The 19,428-nt window shown below is 41.9% G+C and overlaps 1 protein-coding gene across 1 annotated transcript in view; it reads right to left on the bottom strand.

The window, feature by feature from the left end:
* The window catches only part of MYOM1 (myomesin 1), an 81,145-nt gene extending 80,314 nt beyond the window's left edge, over nt 1-831 (bottom strand). Inside the window, exon 1 of the mRNA XM_086740678.1 lies at nt 697-831. The gene's annotated coding sequence lies outside the window, so the exon portion shown is untranslated. The remainder of the gene's footprint in view (nt 1-696) is intronic.
* Nucleotides 832-19,428: the final 18,597 nt, after the last annotated feature.

Here is a 19,428-nt window from a genome sequence, read left to right as displayed (position 1 = left end):
CCCCTCTCAAGAGATGTGTAGGATTTCATAACTGCAGAGCTTGGCGTAAAAATATTAATAGTTAGATTAATATGCAGATTTTGGAGCTGTATGTTAGCAGCTGTTGAATTGAATTTTCAAAATGGCTACTGAGCAGACAGACAGTTCTGTACATGTTCATACGTCGTAGCTACACATTAAAGGATATGATTTTATTGGCATTACCTCTTCCCGTTTACCACTCTGTGTAACTCTTTAAAGATCTACTCCATCAATCAGTGAAAATAATGAAATAGATAAAAACCAGAAAATCTTGTAAGTAGGAAAAAAAAATTATAACCTTTCCTGCAGCTCAGTCAATGGCTTTACAAATCACAAGATGTGCTATGCAACTAGAAAACATTTAGATTATTTATACATTCTCTAAGCCCCAGGGAGGTTACATGAGAAACTCCTCCTGGATCTCAGTAAGCCATGCTTCATTTGAGGGTACTGTGACGACATGTAAGGATAGCTGAGTTGATAATAAGTGAACCCTTGCACTGCTTTGTTTTGTTTCACAGCTGAACCCTTAAATGTCTTCAGTTCATGTCCACAAGTCCCTCAAACAACTGCTGAGCTGAGAAGAATAAAGGGAGCTACTATCAACTCAGCATTACAGATTCAGATTGAAAGTAATTGAACACATAAAATCTTCTGCCATAAAGGAACACTTACCAAGACACAAATGATCAGCAGCAAATGGAATAGCTCTCAAGTGGATGAATAGCAGAAAAATACAGCAACGATGAAGCCAGCAAAGAAAGCGGTAGTCAGGACGAGAGGTAAGGACTGGACTTCAAGGTCCAGAACAAAAATAATGCCTGCAGTCAGTGGAATGTCAGAGCCCCAGTCCAGACCTTTTATGGCCAGGGGGGGTGATAAATATAGCATCGAAGAGGGAGAGAGACAGAGACAGATACTGATACCCTGTGCTATCTCTGTGCAAAGACACGATGACAGCATGTTCAAACTGAGAGCTCTCCCTTTTAAGTATCTTCACTAAATTCAGTATAAAAATCAGCATTCCAATTCAAAATTATTTCTAATATTTTTTCCTTAGTTAAATTAGATTTAGGAGAGAAGAAAAATGTTTTGTGTTGTGAACTAGAAAGTAGGGAAGATCAGTCTCTGTATTGACCTTTGCCATGTTACAAGAATATTCATATTTTATGGATTTCTTTCTTTTTTTTTTAATGCCAAACCACAGTGCATGTAATACAGATATTTCAGTCTAATGACAGACAACCTAGTGAAGCAGCTAGCAGCAAAACTCTGTAAAGCCATAAAATGTGTTACAATTCATAGAATCACAGAAAAATAGAATCACAGAATAGTTTGGGTTGGAAGGAACCCTTAAAGGCCATCTAGTCCAACCCTTCTGCAAGCAGCAGGGACATCTCCAAGTTGCATCTCTGAGCAATCAGGTTGCTTAGAGCCCCATCCAACCTGGCCTTGAATGTTTCCAGGGATGGGGCATCTACCACCTCTCTGGCCAACGTGTTCCACCACCCTCATTGCAAAAAATTCTATTTCCATAAAAATACTTTCTTTGTTCTGTTAACAAGTTTTTACATTTTAAATCATCTTATTTAAGATAAAATACTAAATTAAGAACATATCCTCATGAGGCATTTAAGTAGATATAAACAAGGCAGCTCTAAGACCCAATTTTATTTTAATAAATTAACCTATATCACCTCCAGGGATAGTTAAATAGGTCTACCTTCTTCCATTTTGGTCATAGCACTGTGGCACAGCCACATTCAGTGTGGCTGAATATTACATCAGAACAATTTCTGTCACCTGGAAATAGGATTTAATACATGCAATGCACTGTGATTTCATTGTACACACAGATTTTGCTGTGCACTGTACGTTTAACTTTCAATAACAGCGGTTTTGTGTATTTGCATTGACAGAAATATTAACCCTAACTCAGTTCTGCTATAGCCACTTTCCACCACACCCACCATGTGACACAACGAAGAACTTTCCAGATCCTCCTCTTCTGTTGAGGTCTTCCCCATTTTGGGTGGAACCACCAGCAGAAGGTCTGGACAAGGCCAGCAGGTACCAGGCTTTTCTGTACAATGGCTCACCAATGTCCTCTTCTTCACTCTACTGCCTGGATTCCACCTGAAATCTCTTCATTCTCCCCATGAGACACTTGTTACCTGGGAAGCTGCTACCTCCTGCCTGGTGTTGCACCATGGAGTAGGTTCACACACCTATTCATCTCCCACACCAGGAGCTGCCACTCTTCTTTTTCCAATTCTTCTTCCTCCAAATTCTGCACCAATGGCAGCTCTGCTGAGCTTTAATATTTGGGCTATAATTTGGGCTATACATTTTTAATTAGAGCAGGAAGGGTCCTCAGTGGATGGACTCCTGGATTCTATTACAGACTCCTGACCCACTCCTTCACCATCGGTCATTTGCACTGGTGTCTTAAAAGACTTAATGACATACAAATTGCTTTTAAAAATTTCAGAGAGAGATGCAGAGAAATGAAAACAATTAAACATCTTGTTTCTCTGCTCTCATTGCAATACAATTTGTGTAGACCACAAGTGGGATATAAAAATCTAAACATTTTCAGTGTTTTTCCGGGTATAATGGCACTACCAAGTCCAATACAGTTTTCAAATTCCATGCTGACTCTGTTTATTCTGAAAATAAAATCAAGATAGAGTGTGACAGCAAAATCTTTTTGGTTTTAAAATTATTTTGGCACTTAAATTTACATGCTTTTATCTAGTTTTAAAATGATATAATATCCACAGCTAATTTTAAATAACTTAACTCCTATTTGAACATCAAAGTACATGTTTCAAACCACTTGGAGCTCTGTAAGTCTCAGAATCCCTGCAGCACTCTGTATGCACATGTAATTAGTCACATGGGTCCTGGGAGACACAGTCTTTGGAAATGTTAGTTCTGTCCTCTGCTAATGAGAATTACACAGTGCCAGAGACCAGTTTTTGGGTTTGTTGGGGTTTTTTTTTCTGAATGGGAAAGCTGGAAGATTAATTTAGAACCTGACGCAGCAGGTAAAAATAGCTTTCTAGGCTGTTTGTCCATTTAAGTTTTGAGAGCTACAGCATGCTGTAGCTGTGGGTATTAGTCAAATTCCACAGCATCCTAGTCCATCTCTTTCACTACAGTAGAGTCCTAAATAAAACTAGCAAAACATTTTTTTGGCGGACAGTTTTTAAGCACGTGTGTTGTCTTCTGGAATTTATTTTCAAAGTGGGGTCCAATTTTCTGAATGGATTCCCAAAAAGACATTTTTCTCCAGAAAAAAAAAAATTCACTTTGGGGAGATGTGCTATTCTCCATTATATCCTAACTAGCCATCTTCATTAACCCACTGAGGACAAGGGAGATCTGTGTTCCCTTACCTTCACCCATGACAAGGTCTTTATCTCCAGGTAAAGTAAATCTCGGTTTCTGTTTATTCTCTTCACCACTCTCAGTTCACGTATTTCTGACTCACGGAGTCAGACTTGTAACAGAAGGGACTAAGAGCAGCCTACTGCAGCTTGAGAGTTTGACCTCAATAGCATGCAAAAGTAGGGGGAAATAAATTAAGTACGAAATGAACCAACACTGGTGCAAGTTTTTCGTTATGAGTGCTGAATGTTACTGCTTGTTTGGCATTGGGAGGTGCTGATCTGTTATGATCCCAGTAAGAGAGGCACTCACACTCTGTAAGGTTTCAGTCAAAATGCTATGTATTAGAGCTAACACTATAAGAAGAAAATAGTATAGATAATCTACATCCCCTTAAGTGTTGGGAACCCCAAAAAGCGTAGGATGAAACAGGACTCCAACCCATGTGCATCATGTCATGTAGACCCTGTCAGGAGAAGAGAATCCCCCATTTCAGTCACTCAAGCTATTATAGGATTTTCTTAACAAGAAAACAACTCTATTTATCATTTCTACTGTCACACAGAAAGTATGTTCACAAGAGAACTTCCCGCTGCACTGTTGGATGCAGGCAAGGTCACGCAGGTGATGTCATTGCCGGTACCAAGTGGGAGCTGCCTGCGGGCTCCTCTGCCCAATTAGCTGGCAAAGTTTATCCTGCAGCCAAGGGATGAGTGCAGCCTGAAGGCCACGTTGTACCTGCAGCACAGCCCTGCACAGCACAGGCCTGGGCATGCTCAGCTGGATCACTGGCTCCTCCATGTCTCTGGTCAGGTACCACAGCACGACTCCACCTCTGCTCCTGGCTTCCTGACTGCCAATGCACGCCCAGGCGAGACCAGTCCACACTCCTTCCTTCTGCCTGCTGACAGGCGGTGATGGGAAATCTTTTTTTCATAAATTTAGCAAAGCCCACCTGTACCTGGTCCTGCTTGAAGTTGTCTTCCTGCACCGTGAGTGGCCTGAACTATACACAGCAATCCAGAGGAAGTTTCATTAGAAACCGTTACCCTCATACTGTGACACATTTCTGTCTCTGCTGGGAAAAAAACCTTAACTGACTATCTTTAGAATGGCACACATACACTGCATTGGCAGCTTACAGTCATCTGACTGATTAATGTCTTCAGATCTCTTTAGCCCTCTGTCACTTCCAGCTGAGGCAATCTAGGCATATTTCACATGTTATGACCTTACACTTTGTACTACTGGATTTCATCTCTATTACCCTAAACCTTACTCCTATATAATATTCTAAGCCTTCTTGGATGTTATGTAGTCAGCAAATTATATTAGCATCTTCCTATTTTTTTATAATAAGATCAGATATAAGATAATAAGCAGAAACATTAAATATTGCTCCCAAGATTGTTCCTTTTTACTAAAATATCTCCTCCAGTTTTTCCCTTCTCAACAAAACCTGGTATTGCTTGTCTAGCCATTGGGCTAGTGTAGGGCTTGTCTGTCCTACACCTCTTGTGTAAATTCTCCATTTTAAATAAAAGTTTTCCAGGTGGTAAGGTATCTGTCGTAGTTTAACCCTGCTCGGGACCAGACTACACAGTCTCTCTCTCACCCCTCCACCCTCAAAGGGAACAGGGAGAGATAATATAAGAAAAAAGGCTCACGATTTGAGATAAGGACAGAGAGAGATCATTAAAGTTACCATTACGGGCAAAACAGACTCGACCTGGGGAAAACTATTTGTTTAGTATTAAAACCAAAGCAGGATAATGACAAAGAGAACAAGACAACCTCCCCCTACCCCTCCCTCTTCCCAGGCTTAACATTATCTCTACCACCTTCCCCCCCTGAGCAGCACAGGGGGGAAGAGGGAATGGGGGTTACAGGCAGTTCATCACACGTCGTTTTATGCCGCTCCTTCCTCCTCAGGAGAAGAACTCCTCACATTCCTCCCCAGCTCTATTGTGGGATCCCACCCACAGGCCACAGTCCTTTGTGAAACTGCTGCGGTGTGGGTCGTTTTTTCCATGGGATGCAGTTCCTCAGGAATGGCTGCCCCACCAGGCCCTCCATGGGTTACAGCCTCCTTCAGGCATCCACCTGCCCCAGCGTGGGGTCCTCCACAGGCTGCAGGTGGATCTCTGCTCCTCCATGGGCCTCCATGGGCTGCAGGGGGACAACCTGCTCCACCATGGGGCTGCACCACAGACTGCACGGGAATCAGGGGAATTCTGGCCAGGAGCCACATTACTCCTCCCTCTCCTTCTTCACTGACCTTGGCATCTACAGCCGTTCCTCTCACAAGAAATTCTTCACAATCAGGCTCAGGCAGACGCCTTTCAGGTTCTCTTCACATCATCCATCTCATCTCCTCTCCACTTCTTCCAGCCAGGCCGGGCCAAGCCAGGCCCAGTCGGCTGCCCAGCGGGAGGCCAGAGGGTGAGGCCTGCAAGGCCCACGAGGCTCGCGCCTCCCCCTCTCTGCCCCCTCTTAATCTTCTTCACATCTTCTTCCCTTTGTTTTTTTTTCTGTTTTCCCCTTCTTAAATACGTTATCACAGAGGTGTTCTCACAGAACATTCTGCTACCAATCGGCTCGGTCTTGGCCAGCAGCGGGTCCGCCCTAGGCCCGGCCGAGTCCACTGAACAAAGGGGAGTGACTTCTAGCAGTTTCCTACTGAAGCTACCACCTTAGGCCCCCCCTCACTAAATTAAACCAGGACAGTATCAAATCCAGATTGACTCAATCAGTTGCATTATTATTGTTTGGAAAATTATTTATCATGTTATTTAAAAAAATAGGTGACTTGATTTGTTCTTCTTGATTTTGTTTTTCTTTCTCTAGGTGGGTTACATGATTTATTCTTACTGAGGACATTCCATCCAGATTTCCATTTCCCTCCAAATCTTTGATAACTTTTTCTTCAAATTTTTCCAAAAGCCTTTCAAGCTATTGACTGTTGGTACCTAGATTAATTTTTCATTATACAGAAATATTTGCCTTACCATTGTTAGTAACATAATCCGTAGTACCTCTTGTCATTTTAAATTATGTACTGAAACAGATGGATGTTAAATGTTGTCCCATCCTGGATCTGTTGGTCTTTCCTAGACACCACAGATCCTTCAATACCTTTATTCCAATAATGATGGATAGTTTCTGTTATCCTCACTCAATTTAGTTTTGCATGTTGGAAAGACTCGACAAAACACCTTGATGGTGTCCTTCAACAGGACCGATGAAGGATCAGAGAGATGCTCCAACGGCAGATAACCCAAAGCCAGAAAACTTAACTGAGGTACAACATTTGAGCTCTTGCCATTTAGTTATGCAGCTTTTAGAAGCAGATAATCTTTTTCAACATACGAGTTAAGTAGTTTGGCCAGAATATTGGCCAAATTAAGGTGCCTGATGCCTGGGGCTGCCCCAGTGCTCCTGGGCTGCCCTGCTCCTGGCTGGGGTGGTGGGACAGGCCCCGGCTGCCAGGCCCTGCTCGATGGACCCCATAGGGAGTTCCCACGGTCCCCATGGAGCCCTAATACTTAAACAGTGACTTTATAGTGATTGTCTTCCCCTTTCCTGTTATCAAAAGTCTGTTTAACTGCATTATTTCATTACAAAGAAAATAAACTGTAGGTATCATCTCACTCAGATTTAAGCCACTATTGCAATAATATGAAGCAATTGCCTCAGATGTAACAAAAATCAATACCACAATCATTCAGGCATAGCTAACACAAATTTACCACCCAGTACAGAATAACAGCTTTCATTTTCCTTGACCTCACATCAATTCAGAAAATACTTTTGAACTAATCAAATGTTTCCATTAAAGGAAAGGGCAGTCGCAGTGTCTTAATAGAAAAAAAAAAGGTTTTAGCTATCAAACTTTGAAATTATTTCCCATATAATAATTAAGCTGAACAAAGTTTTAAGGAAAATTTGCATCAGAAATTTATGAATGGATTGGTTTGTTCAATACTCCCTGCAGGACAGAGCCATCAAATTTAAAACATCAAAATCAATTATGAATGAAAAAATCTTTCAGAAGTTGAGGATGTAATACAGAAAGACCTGGTGAAGACAAGGAGGGGAAAATAGACTGGAGTTTAGTACTTGAAGAAGAGAAGGAGATACACTGAAGAAGGCACTGAGAGTAGAAGTATCTGATGGGTGAAGGCACAAGTCAGATAATTCTGGTGATTATTTGCCATGTGTGATTTAGCTTTAAATGAAGTAGCTCAAACATCCACAGCATAAGCTGCAGCAGCAAATGACTTTGAGACAACTGCCAAACCCACCAGGGGTTTTCATAAATATTTAGAGTTAATCAAATTATTTGAATATTTTTTTCCAGTCACTTAAAACGTCTCCTATAACTGGTGGTGTCAGGCTGTAGTGCAGTCATATTCCATGAGAACAGCAGTGTATTTAACTTTGAAATTGATCAATTCTGATTTTTATGTGGTGGGCCGGTGCTCTTGTGTCTTGATCCATGCTGCAGGACAAGTTTCCTACCTTTTTGAGCAAATTCAAGCTTGAAGCCTCAACAAAAGGGACTAGCATCAGGTAAAAATAAGAGGCTTCAAAGACTGGCAAACATCTGAATTTGAAGGGCAAGATCATCCCAGTTTCCTAACTGATGGTGGTCAGTATCAGATGGTTCAGGAAAAGAAATATCCTTTCCAAGAGGGTATTTCACCTTAATATTTGCTGTTTATTAGTTATTTTATGATCTTGTAACTTGTAGGAGAAGTTGTAGTGGCTTAACAAAGTCCTCTACCAGAAAAAAAAAAAAAAAAAAAAAGATTTGGAATAGCTGTATATAGTAAAACTTCAGAATTCAGTATAACACTAGTCCTACAGAAGACAGCTCAAAGTTTACTGACTCTGAAAACAAATTTGGATGTGGTTACTTCATAAGCTGGCGAAAGTTACTTGTTCTCATCTGTCTTTTTCTTGCTATAGCTTGTTCCTGGCCTTCTACCAGAAGCTGTCAATGTCCTGTTAGCACGTCCGTGCCTCTTCCTCTGAAATCTCCTTCAGCAGGACAGGCCAGCAGTCTTCCCTTGAGAGTGACTACAAAGGAGCAGAGGACTACTGCCTTGTTTCTACTGGGATTCACAATCCAGCATCTTTATACCCAAAGCAAGCGTCATAACTCACTAGAAGGTTATATAACAGCAGTGACAAAATGGGAATCCTAATCTAGCAAACCCATCTCCTCCAAGTCATTTAGCCACACTACATTTCAGAACTCCTCCAAAATACTGTGCTTGTGTATGCCACCAGTGAAATATAATTACTTCTGGATGTGTCATTTACACCTCTTTTTGGTATTTCCACCATGTAAGCTGCAGCGATATTGAGTGGGAGACATACACCATATGGGCAGCAGAGGTGCCCAAATCCCACTGGCTGCTGTGGCTCCCAAGGAAAAGGAACCACGGGTTTACTGTCAGAGAAAGGAATCTCTGTGACTGCAGGTGGCGGAACTAAGAGGAAGTAACAAAAAGCAATTTACAGGGCAGGGGATGGCCAAGCAGGCGGTGAGTTTCAGCTATTAATATATCCTCCTCTGCTGACATGAGTAGCTGGCTTAGAGAGTAGAACTTTTTTTTTCCTGATAACAGCTATCACAGAGTATAGATTTATCCATGCTAGATTTAACTAACTAAATCGAAGATCAGTGATGGTGTAGCTCTGGCAACACGAAGCTCAGCACAGGACCTTTCCACCTGCTATTTACTGAGCTAATCATTTTGGGGTGAGTTTTTCAGTCAGCCCTGATCTCAGCACTGCTGCAGGTATAGAGCTAGCCCAAATGAACTAGTTAGTGTAAAGCTCTCTCAGATATATCTCTAGATGATGGCTGTGTGGACATACCATTAATTTTTTTTTCAGCACAACAGCTTGAGGTCATCAAGGCTCTGTTAAAACCCAGATGATGTTACACAATAAGAGATATCCCAACAGCGCACAATGAAAAAGCCCTCCCTCCTAATGAAAACAACAAAAAAGAAAATCATTTACCCAGCACATAGAGTGCTATTTAGTCAAGGCTATGCTTCTACCACCTTAATTCTGTCCCCATGCCTGATTACATGTTTGTACTTCCTACCACCTCCCCCAGTACACAGCATGTCCACATTACTTGGATGTGGACACAAGTTGATCACCTGCTCCCTTGCTTTTCTTCTTGTGCTATTATTAAAACCCCTACTCTTGTTTATTTTTCATCTATGAATTTTCGCTTCAAAACACCACTCTGCATGCTGATGTTGCTCATCATGATTTGAGATAAAATATTAAACCATAATACTTGGCATGCCTTATTTGGTCTAAGAAATATATATTAAAAAGTTATCATTCTATGTGCTGTCAAACAGGTAAATGGCATCCCAGGAGCTCAATTTCTGAGACCTTAAATAAGGTCTTAAAAGGCTGAAATATGATGTGATATGGCAGAAACAGGTGACATATGGACCATTTTTGTTGTGCAAAGCACAGGCTGTAGCACTGTTGAGTGTACAGCCTGGCTCATCCTGTGTACTCGGCTTCTCATCTACAGTATTTTTCATTTAGTGCTGCAGTCATTTTAAATGGATGTTGAAGACAAAACATTGTCCAATGAGCTAAAGATCTTTCTATTAAAAATCTTTGTACCATTTCACACCAGCTGCTTTGAATCTCTTCTATGCTTTGTCACTGCTCAATCTCTGTGTGGAAACTGCACAAAGATTTTATATGTGCTTGTAAATTTGACAGGCATATGTAATACAAATTTATTCAGAATATGCAAATTGACAGGGGAAAACAGTCTCTTGCTCTATTTTTTTCCTGACTCTGATGATGGTTACTGTTGCTTTGCATAAATCACAGCAGAGCTGTGGGAGCTGGAGAGATACAAGATTCAAGCTTCTCGCATGAAGTCATTCATCAAAAATCTTCCACATGCTGATGTGCTTTCAAAAGAATCACCATTTCAGATTAAAGATATTGTATCTCACATCTCACAGTTGTTTTATACTTTAAATGTTTCTGCCTTTAACTTTTATTTATAAGCCTCACTTTTTCATCAGTTCTTATTTTCTTGTGTCAAAACTTTTCCATGTAGTACCTGTCATGGCCATCTCAGCTAAACTGGAATTCCCTATATGTTTTAAATTGAATGCCTTTCCATTTTAAAGAACAGTTGAGGGTTTGTTTACTCATGTTATGAATGTTGGCCTATAATTAATTACTTTCTTACCATACTGGAAAACAGGCAGGAAACTGCAAATACAAATTAAATTTATTTTAAATCATTTTTATTTTAAACAGCCCTTTCTTCAAAACCATCAAAGATAGCCTAGCAGACAAAGAAAATAATTTCATGTGGAATCTTAATGGAAACCCAGCTGCAATATAATGGTTTGCAAAAGGAAAAACTGGCTCTCTCCATGCTGGTGGGTCCTGTTCTTGCAACCACTGGCTTTTCTGAAGTTCTAAGTAAGCATGAGCTGCAGAAACCTTGCTGGAGGGTCTCACAGATGAATAACTGTCAAGTGTTGCTAGTAGGCTGAGACAAAAACATTCTTGGCACCAGACAAAAAATGAACCTTGAGAATGCAATTAACTTCCCTTTCTTTCCTGGTTTCCAAGAAAATCTCACCCAGTGTCTGTAGCAAAACACCTCCATTTTGCTGGCCAGCTTGGTAATTTGGTACTGTTCCTTTTACCAAACCATAGGAATCTGGGAAATATTCCCAGTCTGTAACTATCACTGCTGCATGCTACCCATGGCATAAGAATCAGAAGACTTTGGTTCATATTTCTTCTATTTTGTATAACTTTTTGTCTTGTTAGTCTGTGTTCTTACTTTTTTTTCTCTTGTTCCTGTCTTTCTCATGAGTGTTTTGCTCTTCACAGGATCTTAGTATTGCTTGTCTGAACAAAACACTGATTTCTAAATTTTGCTTACACCATAGGGAATTACTATTTAAAACAATGCATCACTAGCAGAATTTCTAACTGTAGCTCTACTTCAGCTGTGGCTTACAATCACACTTCTCTCTAATGAGCCTGAATTGTCTGCAGCAGTGTAAGACCAGTCTTTTAAGCTATTCTGTTTAGTTTGCAGGTATGAAGTAAAAGGAAAAAGTGGTTATTATTTTTATTGCATTCCGTTTACACACTTGGAACAATATTCAGTTGCCAAGAAAGTAATTACTGATCTTAAGTAGACAAAATCTCTCTTGGAAAAAAAAAAAGCCTCTATGTACGTGACGGACTTCAGAAATTGGTCATATATCTTCATAAGTTAGGATTGCTGGTGCTAGACAGAGGACAAGTGTCCCATCATTTTACTGTCATCTCTCTATTTGCCATTATTTCTGTCTAATTAGCCCTATGTTTGCAGAAATTTGCATATTGTTTTCCATCTCAGGGTACTATACTGAGCTAATAATCCAGCTAATAATTTCTAGTAATTAGTTTACTATCAACATACAGTAAAATGCCTCTGAAAAGCAATTTGGATTTACAATGAGAATCACAGAATCACAAAATAATCCAGGTTGGAAGCAGTGTCAGCTGTGAGATTCAGCTGTGGGATTGTCCACAGCTTTGTTGAGTAGGTCTTGAAAACCTCCAGCAATGGAGACTGCGCAACCTCCCTGTGCAACCTGTGCTAGCCCTTGACTATTCTAACAGCTGAGAGACAGACAGGAGTATCATCCATAGATCCTCAAAAATTTGGGTTTTCCTCTCCAGAATCATAGTGTGATTCTTTGTTCTCATTTAAAAAAAAAAAAAAGCGGCATGTTTCTGGCTCTACATTCTGGTGTTTGAACTCCTCCAGATAACCCCAATGCACACAGGCTGCCAGTACTCTGAAACCTGCAAAACAGTAACAGCAAACCATTTGGACATCTGATGACAGATTTGTTTTTAAAATCTCCACAGTTTAAACAGTGCTGTATTTTACTATTTTTGTTACTGGTTCAGGTCTGTTAACATCAAAGTCAGCCCCGGAGCCAGTAGTTTATCAATGGCACAAAGCAAAGCGATTTTGCTCCATTGCACATGTTTCCAGTGTTGAACTGTGGTTGCAAAGCTTTCCTTCAACCCAAGGGCTGACTTTTGACAGTGAGAGGCTCTAAAGAAGATTTAAAGGGTATTTTTACATCGCAACCTGCTTGCTCAATTTTCCATCTCCCATTCCATGTCTCTATGTCATGCTTTCCAAACTTTGCCTTACTCTGGAAAATCAGTGGCAGAGCTCAAATCATTGGGCTGGGAGCATATGAAGGGATGCAGCTGGTGAAACGCTCTCAGAAGAAGAACAGATTCCCCTACAGTCCATTGAGTGCTGTCGCCAGAGGAGAGGTTTTTCCTAAGAAGGCAAATCTTGACATCTGGACAATCTCTGGATATAGCTACAGGAAGGGTTAGTCCTGCATCACTGCTAGATTGTCATGAGGATTCACAGTTACAAACATTCAACATCAGCAAGGATATGATGTCCAGAAACGTGGTTAAGTCTTCAGCTCCACGTCCAGATAAAGGATACGAGCCTGAGAAGAAGGAAATAATCTTTCCATAGGTTCTGAAAGAGGTATGTACAAATCCACAGAAGCTGAAGTGGTTTCAGGAGTTTAATGACCCTTATGAAGGAAGACTAAGTTCTTCACGCTGGACAATAGCAAGGGAAAGCCACTGATAACAGTTGTCAATGTTAGAGACAAGCAATCTGTTACCTCATCTAACACTGAAAGCACTGAGCTGTACAGATACTGCGAGCTGTGAGAACACGGAGCTGTGGCAACGATAGACGTTTTAAATTTGAATCTGCTCACTAAAATTGCTGAATAACATTAACTTTCAGAGCACTGCATCTCCAAATTATATGTATAACTAATAGATCCGTATTCTGAATGTAAGCTCAGACTAGCTAATCAACCACAGTTATTTGCATAGATCAGTGAAAACTGCTGAAAGCAATATTGATATTCACCATCTCTAGCAAACACAGCAATGCCTTATTTGTTTTTTAGTTTTTCTTTCCAAGTGTCAGATACAATTAAAAATATTATTTTGCTGAAAATAACTTTGAAGTTAATGAGCAAAGAGAAACCAACTGTACAGTTCACAAAGCTCTTTAGTTTCAATCCCTTCTCAGCACAAGTTCTTAAAACAAGCTTGTAATGTCAAATTGATTTTGGTATTCAAATAATTTTACCTAGGAGAAGCAATTACCTAGGAAGAAGATACCTCTTAAGAATCCCAAAATACTTTGAGGAAGAAAGACTACATGTTAGGGCATTACTATTCAAGATGTAGTGTTCAGGGAGTTTGTGAACAGCACTGACTGGGTGAGCTGCATATACATTTAATTAACAGCCAGCTTTTCATAATGGTGCACTTGGAGTTCATGGGAAACTAAAGATTGATTCACCATTATCACAACCTGGGCAGGCAGATATAAGGCTGACAGATCTGAAAACAGTGTGAGGGAACAGCACTGGCAGTTATCCTCTCCCTGTGTTTTCTACTCTGTGATCTCCAGCCTTTCAGTCTGGCCATGGAGGTGGAAGATGACAAGGAGATAGGACATAAGAACCAAATATGTGCAAGACTGACCAGAGAATGTAGTGCTGGAAATGTATTTCAAACTCCAGCCATCTAAGTCAAATTTGCAAACATTAAAATCCTGCTACATAATTGTCTTTGTAACTTTTCCCTTTTTTTCCCCTCTCCTTTCCTTGTAGCACAATTAAATGGAGATCTATTTCTAAAGTACATTTGCAAACTATTTGGTATTTAAAGCTTTTGAGTCACAATCACTTTGCTGCTGCATAGCTATGTCTTATTCTGAAAACAGTTTCTCTGAGAGTTTGTTCAGTAGAGCAGGTACCATCCCTACCTGGTGCCAGCATTACCTTTGCTGGCCAAGGAAGATGCTGCAACCTAAATCTCTGCAACAGCTGGAAGGCTGGTGATCTTGCTTTACCTGGTGTCGTGGTTTTGTTTGTTCATGCGAAAGGTCCCCGGTTCGAAACCAGGCAGAAATACCATCGCCTCTGCGAATCACGTATTTAAGAATTCTAATTAAAATACACACACATCAACAGAAAAAAAAAGAATTCCCCGCACCAAGAATCAAAATAATATCCTCAAAACACCAACAGTGAATATACCATGCAATTTACACACAATTCACCACTTATTCCTTCACCACAATCAGAACATAAATTTCCCCTAATCATTTTGCTCTTTTGTCAAGTTCAATCCCTGTTTTGCCCATTACCGCTCCCAATTAAACTCAATCCTTATCTCAAATTCCTCGAGCCCCACATTGGGCGCCAAAATAACTGTCGTAGTTCAGGCCCGATCAGGACCAGACTACGCAGTCTCTCTCTCACTCCCCCCACCCTCCGAGAGAACAGGGAGAGAAAATATAAGGAAAAACAGCTCGAGGTTTGAGATAAGGACAGGGAGAAATCCTTAAAGTTACCGTCACGGGCAAAACAGACTCGACTTGGGGAAAACTATTCATTTATTATTACAAACAGCAGGATAATGAGACAGAGAACAAGATAACCTCCCTCCACCCCTCCCTCTTCCCAAGCTTAACATTATCTCTACTACCTTCCCCCCCGAGCGGCATAGGGGGGAAGAGGGAATGGGGGTTACAGTCAGTTCATCATACATTGTTTCACGCTGCTGCTTCATGGTCGGGGGAAGAACTCCTCACATTCCTCCCCTGCTCCATCGTGGGGTCCCTCCCACGGGCCACCGTCCTTCGTGGAACTGCTCCGGAGTGGGTCATCTCTTCCACGGGGTGCAGTCCCTCTAGAACAGCTGTCCCAGCGGGCCCTCCACGGGCCACAGCTGCCTTCAGGCATCCACCTCCCCTGGTACGGGGTCCTTCACGGGCTCCAAGTGGATCTCTGCTCCTCCGTGGACCTCCATGGGCTGCAGGGGGGCAACCTGCTCCACCATGGTCGTCACCACAGGCTGCAGGGGAATCTTGGCCAGGAGTCGCATTACTCCTCCCCCTCCTTCTGAACTGACCATGGCATCTGCAGCCGTTCCTCACAACAGGCTGGTAGATGTCTCTCAGGATCTTTTTTTACATCTTATTCACTTCTCATCTCCTTTCCACTTCTTGCAGCCGGGCTGGACCGAGTCAGGCCCAGTCGGCTGCCTGGCGAGAGGCCAGAGGGTGAGGCCTGCAAGGCCCATGAGGCCTGCGCCTCCCGCTCTGCGCCTGTGCCCCCGCTCAGCTTCTTCACATCTTCTCTTCTCTTTTTTTTTTCTGTTTTCCCTTTCTTAAATACATTATCGCAGAGGCATCACGGGACATTCTGCTACCAATTGGCTCGGTCTTGGCCAGCAGTGGGTCTGCCCTAGGCCTGGCCAAGTCCACTAAACAAAGGGGAGCAACTTCTAGCAGTTTCCTACAGAAGCTACCACCTTAGCCCCCCCCCTACTAAACAAAACCACGACACCTGGGTTTCTCCTTCTCACCTAGTAAAGGTGCTACATGGGCAGCTGTTTGAAACCTGCCTGGGATCTGGCATGAACAATTCTGCATTTTGGTCAAAGAAAGTCTTTGGTTCTAGTGTCCTCATATACACTTCTTTGGTGACTAACGTTAGCTGTCTCCAGTTCAAGAAGCTGGAGAGATGCTGGCATCTTGAATTGTTCTAACGAATACATTACAAAAATCATTAACAGCATATGCCCTTATTACTTGATCTCACTGTTGCTGGTAGTGAGCTGGCAATGGGATGAAAAAGTCTCTTTTGCCCAGGTTACTTTCTGCTTTTGAACTGCTTCTAACAATGGTTCCTCCAGCACTCATCCTCTGTGTATTAAAATGGGCAAGATGAGTAATTCAGAGAACTGCACACAGAGGGCTGTACTCTTTATGGGTGGGCATATACAGTACCTGATCCAAAAATCATAGAATCATAGAATCTTTAAGGTTGGAAAAGGCCTCCAAGATCATCAAGTCCAACCATCAACCTAACACCAACATGTCCACTAAACCGTCCTGAAGTGCCATGTCTACACGTTCTTTGAACACCTCCAGGGATGGTGACTCCACCACTTCCTTGGGCAGCCTGTTCCAGTGCCTGATCACTCTTTCAGTAAAGAAGTGTTTCCTAATATTCAACCTAAACCTCCCCTGCCACAGCTTGAGGCCATTTCCTCTCATCCTATCATAAGTTATTTGGGAGAAGAGACCAAAACTCACCTCCCTAAAACCTCCTTTCGGGCAGTTGTAGAGAGCAATGAGATCTCCCCTCAGCCTCCTCTCTAGACTAAACAATCCCAGTTATCTCAGCCGCTCCTCATAAGACTTGTGCTCCAGACCCTTCACCAGCTTTGTTGCCCTTAAATGCCTGCTAACATAACTGCAGCACAATCTCTTTATCGCAAGAGATACTGCTCTGCATGGCCCATCGCACTGCTAACGTAACCTTTCTATCAAGAGCAAAACAGTGGAAGGGAGATAGCCTCTCGAAGTATTATCTCTATATTCACACACTCTTTGGATTCATTACAAACATTTCTATAGATAACAGCATGATCTTTGTAGGAATAATTTGAATAGGGATATGGACCCACAACACACAAAGTTATTAGATAAAGTTAGCAGAGTGTGGAGTCTGAAATTCATAAGATTCACTGTATTATAAAGCTGATACGAACTCAAGAACTGCCCAGCAGAAAATATGTGGTGTATCATTGTTTACTATTTATAGTCACATGCAAAAACAGAGGGGAAGTATTTGTCCACTAGATGTGTCTTATTTCCTATGAGATGGTCCAAATTTGAGCCCATCTGCTGACCATTCATCACCTCCTGGAAATTCTTTGAAGTTTAGCCACAGTTACTGTATTTGCTGTTGCAAAAACATATTCATTTAAACATCACTTCAGCTCTGGCCAAAGGCCAAAGAAAATTAAAGTTAGCTACAAGGGAGAGATCAGACTGAATCTTTCAAGCCTATTTTCACATTCCATGGCTCTATGAATTAAAGTGTTAGGTTACTTAACTTGCAGAGGCTGAACTTCTTGAAAGTTTCAGATTCCGATGGGATGTTTGAAAAAATCTTTGCAATTAACCCACACTGGGGGAGAATGGCGATATTTTGGGACCAGAAATATTATTCTTAGAGACTTTTGCCAGGATTTTCTTGTATTTATCTACATATGATGAAGAAGAAACAGTTTTCGTCAAGCCATTCAGACACCTTAAAATTTTTAATACATTTATTTGTCATTACTTCTGCAAGCCTGAAAGTGTCATTAACATAAAATACACAATGGACATTTTTCAGTTGCTATCAGATTTTGCTTATTTTGCCTACAGGAAAAATGTTTAGCTTTTTAAGTGTACCATAGTGCTTTACATTTCTCACCAACAAAAAAGTCCCGTGTCTGGGGTTTCAGAGCGGAAGGGTGTGTGCTGCTCCAACAGCGATCACGGGTAGACAGCTGACTCCTCGGGCCCCGGCTGTAAGTGTTGGGCACGTCTGAGAACAGCCCTGCAAAAAGCGTTAGTGGCTTCCTGACGCAGGGCTGATTTTCTGCTTACCCTCCTGCATCTGCCTAAAATTTTACTCTTTTGTTATAGCTCTCTAGAGACTGTTACAGTAGTTGGTAGAGTAAATACAGAGGCAATACATCCCTTCCCTCTGCTAATGCCAGCAGGGACTCAACGACTGAGTGCAGCTGCGTGATGACTGCTAGAAGGTTAACAGCAGCTGCTGATGAGCTCCAGAAATTCCTGGTGGAGCAATTATACTTTTTTTTTTTTGCTGCTGGATTGCTAATGAATAGGGGAACAAGCTTTGCTGCTTGCTGGCAAAGCTCAAGTGAGTAGCGTCTGCGTGCACGCACTGCCTGCCCTAGCCAGCAGCGTTCCTACCCAGGAGGGTGTGGGAGCAGTGGGAAACCCAACCTGCAGCAAGGAAGCCACAATGCTGTGTTCCCCACTGGCAGCTGCTCCAGAGAGAGCAGCAAGGGCTGGTCAAGCAGAGTTTGATGGGGAAAGGGCCAGGCAAGGGCTTCAAAACTTCCAGTTGGAAGAGTGGGTGCCTCTCCTTTTCTCTTCCTCAAAGTGGTTACAGGAGGAGGAAAAGGGAAAAAAGGATTTTATTACATCTGTCAGATATCCTAGGGAAGCCCTCCTGGTGTGCAGTCTCAGGAAAGCATGGTCTGTTAACAGCTATTCTGCAATATGAGACACTCACAAGAAGACTACCTTTAAAATGTGAATACCTAGAGGGAACAAAACAGTTTTTTCGATTCCCCCTACCATTTGCAATCAGCTTGTGTTCACCATTATCACTCCAGAGCCACGGGTCAGATTACAGTTTTGGGTGGAGCATTTGGAAAATGATTATGCTTTCCCTTATCCCCACTTTCAGTTGGAGAAGTTGAGTCAAGTTACACATGCCATTTCGCCTTATCGTCTGGTTTCTGGTCTCAAGGCTGCTTTCAATGGTAAAATGGCCAGAGACTTAATACTTTGTTCCTTAAAGTGAGATTTCCTTCTAAAAAGCACAGAAGTCAGCTCTTTAGACAAGGGCTTTCGAGACATCTTCCCTGCTCATCAATGGAAAAAAAATGTATTTCCTTCCATAGCTGGCAACAGGGAGCCAGTGGAGTCCTGGGTGCAAGCAGAACATCCAGATAATGTGCAGCGGGATAGGCTTAGAATCACAGAATCACTTAGGTGGGAAAAGACCTGTGAGATCATCGAGTCCAACCGTTAACCCAACACTGCCAAGTCCACCACTAAACCATGTCCCTAAGCACCACCTCTACGCGTCTTTTAAATATCTCTAGGGATGGTGACTCAATCACTTTCCTGGGCAGCTTGTTGCAACGCTTGACAACCTTTCCATGAAGAATTTTTTTCCCAACACCCAATCTAAACCTCTGCTGGCACAACTTGAGGCCATTTCTTCTTGTCCTATCACTTGTTACTTGGGAGAAGAGACCAACACC

This window comes from Chlamydotis macqueenii, chromosome 2, assembly GCF_036417535.1.
Source record: "Chlamydotis macqueenii isolate bChlMac1 chromosome 2, bChlMac1.mat, whole genome shotgun sequence".
Classification (NCBI taxonomy): Eukaryota; Metazoa; Chordata; class Aves; order Otidiformes; family Otididae; genus Chlamydotis; species Chlamydotis macqueenii.
This window is presented reverse-complemented; position numbering and strand designations above follow the sequence as displayed.